Genomic DNA, 6,864 nt, shown 5'->3' on the forward strand with positions numbered 1-6,864 from the left:
AAATTAACAAAACTGGAAATATTTCCACTGTACAAGCAATTCGACTACAATAAAATGGTCCTCATGTTCCAAGTACACAAAAACATGTCACCACCATACCTCAGTGACCTTGTTCAATGGGCATCAGAGCGTTACGATTCAGATACGATTCTGCCTCGTGTGCGCATCGATTTGTACAAATCTAGCTTTGCATTTCTGGACCATCTGTTTGGAACTTTTTTCCTTCGTTCATTAAGACGTGCGATTCATTACGTTCCTTCAAATCAAGCATACGAAAACTTCTGCTCCACAAACAATAGGCCCATTGGGTTTTTTTCTTCTTTTTTTCCGCAATTTTTTTTAAACCAGCGAAAAAAAGACAGAAAATCATGGGTTTTTTAAAGTTTGTATTTATACCTTTTCATGCAGTGAAATTATTTTATTTCTACCTTTGTGCTTTAATGTTTTTACTTGTTCGCCTGTTAATTGGATGTTTTTACCTGTAACATCTGCATCAGCAAATTAATCACTTTTGTATATGTACAATGTTAAAGTTGTGTTTCTCTGTTCTCATTGTGTCCGCTATATATTTCTCAGTCATGTCTCTGTATGTGCATAAGTATATATATATATATATATATATGTGTGTGTGTGTGTGTGTGTGTGTGTGTGTGTGTGTGTGTGTGTGTGTGTTGGATGGAGAGAGTGTGTGCATGTGTATGGATATGAATGTGTGAATGCGTTCGTTTTATTACTTTTTACGATGTTGGTGATGATGATAGTGATTATTATTCGTAGTAGTAGCAGTAGATGTAGTAGTGTTAACAAAATTATTATTGCTGTGTCGTTATCGTTAATGTTCTTATTGTTACTGTTGTCACAAGGACATATTGGAAGACTGGGCGATGCCTAAAATCTTTATCTTTGAGTAATAAAGTTTTTGAATCTTGAATCTTGAATCTCTCCCTGTGTGTGTGTGTGTGTGTGTGTGTGTGTGTGTGTGTGTGTGTGTGTGTGTGTGTGTGTGTGTGTGTGTGTGTGTGTGTGTGTGTGTGCTTGTGTGTGTGTGTGTTTCTCTGTGTGTGTGTGTGTGTGTGTGTGTGTGTGTGTGTGTGCGCGCGCGTCTGTCTGTCTGTCTGTATGTGAGTGTGTGTCTCTGTCTGTGGATACCTCTCTCTCTCTCTGTCTTTCCCTCTCTCTCTGTATATGTGTCTGTCTGTGTGTATGTGTGTGTGTCTGTGTGTATGTATGTGTCTATGTGTTTGTGTCGGAGTGTCTGTCTATGTGTCTTTATCCCTGTGTCTGTCTCCATTCTGACACAATCTACAATCACGTTTTTGTATTCCCATCCTCAGGGTACCGTAAGGAATTCCTGCTGACACAGCTGCTGACGGCAGGCACAATGGCGGTTCTGGCACTGACGGCCCGGCTGGAGGTGTTCTTTGTGCTGGCGGTAGTAGCCGGACTGCACAGGGTTACCTTCCATGTCATACCCTACGCTGCTGCAAATCATATTTTACAGATTGCGGTGAGCTCCTCGGAAGAGAGAGTGTGTGTGTGCGCGTGTGTGTGTGTGCGCGCGTGTATGTGTGTGTGCCTTGCGCACGAGCGCACGTGTTGTGTGTGTGCGCGTGCGCGCGTTTGTGGCACTATGTGACTCCGTGTGTGGGAGGGGGGAGAGAGAGAGGGATAAAGAAAGATAGACATAGTTTGTGACAAATAAGAGCATGTGAAAAAATAACGAAAATAATGGTTCTCCGTTGCACTTTCAGTTTTTTGTAGAAGGTTCATTGAGTCAGTCAGAATCATATGTTGATTTCCAGGCACACGAATAGCTGACAGCCATTGGTGAGCTTGTATCACAATTTCAACTTCCATTGTAAGGCTGGAGGTTGTGACTTTATACGCGGCATTCTCTTCCCTCCCTTTTTTTCCGTTTTGCTTTGCAGTGAATCCCCAACCGGATTGGTCTTTGGTGACTGAGCCATTTGTAGATATGGTAATGTCCTCTTCTTTACTGTTTTCTTCTATGAGTAGCTTCACCCCTACATCAGTTGTGCCCTCTGGCCATTCCCGACAATGTCTTCCCAGAGTGAGTGAAATGATTCATGTTGAAGAGATGCTTACGGTTTTCAGGGTTTCCTCAAATTCTTTTGTTTCTGTCAGGTGTAGTAGCTTGCATACAAGCTAGATTGTGTCTTCTGTTTATCCTATCCATGATCCTCCGGACCTAGACGGCAGCTTTTTGGTTCCTTAACTGCATCATACAGTGGAATTTGAGGGTTCTTCTTGATCAAACTGAGGCTTGATTTACCGCTCACTGTTCTTTTTCTTTATAGACTTTCTTTGTTTGTAAATGTTATCAATTCAGCAGTGATCTTTTTATTTCATGTTCGTAGCCTTGAATGAGTTTTCGTTGTTGTTTTATATTGCAGGATACAGGGAGCAAACGGCTGGGATTTGTGATATCCCTAGTCACAGCTTCCTTCCCCCTGGGGGACTGCGTCCTCTTCGTCTGGATGGGTTCACTGGAGCACTACACCGGTGTCGTCTCTGTTCCTCTGTGGATTGGGGCTCTCTATGGCTGCTTGTCTGCCTTGGTCTTCTCCTTCGTCGGTGCTGTAGAGTAATTGACATCAAGGTGTTTTTTGTTGTTTTGTTTTTATTTGTTTTGTTTTGTTGGGTTTTTTTTGTGGTTTTGTTTCGTTATTTGTTTGGTTTTTTTTGTAGTGGGGTTTTGGCCCATGGCAATGTGAGTGTGTATGATGGGAGAGTAGAGAGAATGGGGGTGGGTTGATGGATGGTGGTGGTGTGGCTTGAAAGAGAGAATGACCCGATTTTTACCCCTTTTTCTTATCGGCGCGGATTTTTTCTACAGAATTTTGCCAGGAACAACTATTTTGTTGCCGTGGGTTCTTTTACGTGCGCTAAGTGCATGCTGCACACGGGACCTCGGTTTATCGTCTCATCCGAATGACTAGCGTCCAGACCACCGCTCAAGGTCTAGTGGTGGGGGAGAAAATATCGGCGGCTGAGCCGTGATTCGAACCAGCGCGCTCAGATTCTCTCGCTTCCCAGGCGGACGCGTTACCTCTGGGCCATCACTCCACTCATCTGCATAAGCATACCCAGGAGGCGCTAGCTCTGCATATATGTTTGACTGAGCTGGGAAATCGTAACAATGACCTCTTTGGGTAACCCACCAGGCGCCGCGACATGAGTCGAGATTTATGAGACGATCTTTGCAGCGCTAAGTTTCCTTAGAGAGAAGAATGTTCCTAAGCATATGGGATAACCGTGGGGTTTTAATCAAGAACGTTCCTACCGCTAAGCAAACATACCGATGTCACGTTCCCCAGGGCCAGGTTGCATGAGGCGATCTTTGCAGCGCTAAGTTAAAAAAAAAGAAGTTAAGAATGCTCCAAAGTATATGGAATTTACCGTGAAGTTAAGAACATTCTTAACGATAAGCAAACTTAGCGCTGCTGGGTTAGCTAATGCAACCCACCCTATGACCCGAGGGTCTTTAAGACAAACCACTCACTCATACAAAAGAAACATGTGTAAGACGAGATTAAGACGGAACTTCAAATCCCTATTGAAAAGTGTATCCTTTTTGCAACTACCAAAACACAGCAAGCAAACTTGTACTGCTCAGTCATCGCATTTCCCCATTCGCTGTACAAAACTGTAATCGAGTAAGTCCCCTAATTTGTCTAAAACAGAAGAGACGCAATTTAAACCCCCACCCCCACTACTCTCCCTCGTTTATCATAAAGTGTCAACATGTGCTTCCCAGTTGTGTGACGTGTTCTGTAAAATTTTCGACTGGTCTCTGAAGGACTGCTCTGTCCCCAGCATCTGGAAAAAATATACTATCTGTCCTATCCCCCCCCCCCACACACACACACACACACACACACACACGCACGCACGCGCGCACACACACACACACACACACACACACACACACACACACACACACACACACACACACACACACACACTTACAGAGAGAGACAGAGAGAGACAGAGACAGAGAGAGAGTCGATTCTCTGGATGTAATCAGATGTCTATAGAGAATCTTCTCATGTGAGAATGTTCATGAAGCAGCTGATGTTGTTACATCTTATATCAGTTTCTGTGAAGACATGATAATTCCGACAAAAATAATTAAACTTTTCCCCAACAACAAACCATGGATCTCAAAGTCTCTCAAAACAATTTTAAACGACAAAAAGGTAGCGTTCCAGTCAGGGAACAAGAAGGATAGGAAACTGATACAAAAGAAGCTTAGAGGTGAATTACGAAGGAGACAGAGGGAATTCAAATCAAAAGTAGAGCAACAGTTTCAGACAGGAAGAATGGCAGATGCATGGGATGGGTTAAAAATTATCACTGGAGAAACGAAAAGGAAAACAGTAGCTTGTGAAATGAAAAAGGATGAACAGCTTGATTTTTCAAATAAACTGAATGATTTCTACTGTCGCTTTGAAAGGAATGATCTGGAAAGGGAACTGGATAGTGTTATCTCACAGTTGCAGGAAAAGATCAAAGATAGGAACACAGGTGAAGACTTTGAGATCGATGCAAAAGTTGTTGAATCTTTATTTCAATTCAATTCAATTCAATTCAATTCAAAATACTTTATTATCTGCTTCAACCAAAAACAAAATTTTTTCTTCAGGCTCACTTAAAATAAAATGCCCGTCAGCAAAACACACACACACACACACACACACACACACACACACACACACACACACACACACACACACACACACACACAAAAAGAAAAAAACAAAACAAAAAAACTGACACACCCTTCACTTATCACCATGTACACATCAATTATTATGTAAAAAGAAAAACATGTGGGTAAGATACTATTACATTCAGAGTGCAACAACTGTGTGCGTGTTGCGTGTGTGCCCGCGCGCGCGCACGCATCGTTTTGTGTGCGCGCACGCGAGCGCACGTGTACGTTCAATCATTATAAAAAGAAGAATATTCAGTAAGATAATAATAACATTTAAAAAGACAAATGCTCATCAACAGATAAAACCGAAAAAAAAACAACCAAAAACGAATGAGCAACTGGCACACCCTTCCTTGATCACAGCATACATATTAACTATCATGTTAACAAAAATATTTAGGTAAGAAAACAAAAATTACATTTTAAGATAAAGTGAAACATTTCAATGATATAATAGGAAAATATTCAGTAAAATAATTATAACATTTAAGAACATGAAATCACAGTTGAAGGGTCAACACCGCCACCAAGACTAAAAGCATGTAAAACTCCTTTCACGCCCCTCTGCGGCAAAACAATAACACTGAGCACCCGCCCACACACACACACACACACACACACACACACACACACACACACACACAAACAAACACACACACGCACACACACACTTCTCCCCTCACCCCCTCCCCTCACTTCTTTCTTTACACGCATGCATGCATACATATAGGGAAGAAAGACAACTGCCATCATAACAATGAACAAATCACAGGCAATGGAATAAAAACATTATTTGAGTGAATCATTTATCACAGCAACAGCAGAGGGGGCAAATGATTTTTTGTACACATTCTTCTTTGCAAGAGGGATTTTACATCGTCTGCCAGAAGGGAGTTTCTGAAAGACAGAGTTAAGTGGATGAGTGGAATCATTAAAAATTTGGAGTGCTTTTCTGCTAAGTGTGGACTGGTATAGGGTGTTCAGTTGTTGCTGGGGCTTGGTTATGATTTTGCTGGCCAGGTTTACAACTCGTCCTAATTTTGTCTTTAACTTCAGTCAGATTGCCAAACCAGGCCACAATACTGAAAGCCATGACACTTTCTATCAGACTTCTGTACACCAGCTCAAGTATGTGTGGACTAACATTAAAACTTCTTAATTTTCGCAGTAAAAAGAGTCTCTGGTGAGCTTTCTTGGCAGTGGCATCAACATATTCACTGAATGTGAGACTGTGATAAACTATAGTCCCTAGATATTTAAAACTGTCCACTATTTCCACTTGTTTCTGATCTATTATGACTGGATTTAGTGTGTGTGTGTCCCTTTCACTGCCTAAGATAAGTTCTTTTGTTTTCTCTACGTTCAGTTCGAGAAAGTTATCCTTTAAGAAAGAGTTTATGACACTAATTTCTAAAAAAATACTGTGAAATTGAAAACTCGTCTTTTAAAAGACCTACTAAAGCCATGTCGTCAGCATATTTTACAAGACTGAGAAAAAGTTCTGAGCACCTGATGTCGTTAATGTAGAGGGAGAAAAGCAAAGGGGATAAAACACAGCCCTGCGGAACTGAATGTCACGAAGGCAATTGGCCCCGACAATATCTGCGGAAAATTACTGAAAACTTGTGCTTCCCAGTTGTGTGACGTGTTCTGTAAAATTTTCAACTGGTCTCTGAAGGACTGCCCTGTCCCCAGCATCTGGAAAAAAAGTCTACTATCTGTCCTATCCCCAAGAAAAAGAACCCAGCTGCACTAAACGATTACCGTCCTGTTGCCCTGACTTCAGTAGTGATGAAATGCTTTGAAAAAATTATTCTCCGACACCTTCTTTCACTGAATAGCAGCTTGACCCGCTTCAGTTTGCTTATAAAGCACACAGAAGTAATGAAGATGCTATCCTAACTCTCCTTCACAATGTTTTCCTTCATTTGAATAAAACGGGATCTTGTGTTCGTATCCTTTTTGTTGACTTCTCTTCTGCTTTTAACACAATACAACCTCATCTCCTTGCCCTAAACTGCTAGGCATGGATGTTGATCCGAAGCTTACTCTTTTGATAGTAATTTTTCTTCTCAATAGAACTCAGTCCGTTCGCTTTCATTCTGCCCACTCTTCTCTAAAATCTA

This window comes from Babylonia areolata, chromosome 21, assembly GCF_041734735.1.
Source record: "Babylonia areolata isolate BAREFJ2019XMU chromosome 21, ASM4173473v1, whole genome shotgun sequence".
Taxonomy (NCBI): domain Eukaryota; kingdom Metazoa; phylum Mollusca; class Gastropoda; order Neogastropoda; family Buccinidae; genus Babylonia; species Babylonia areolata.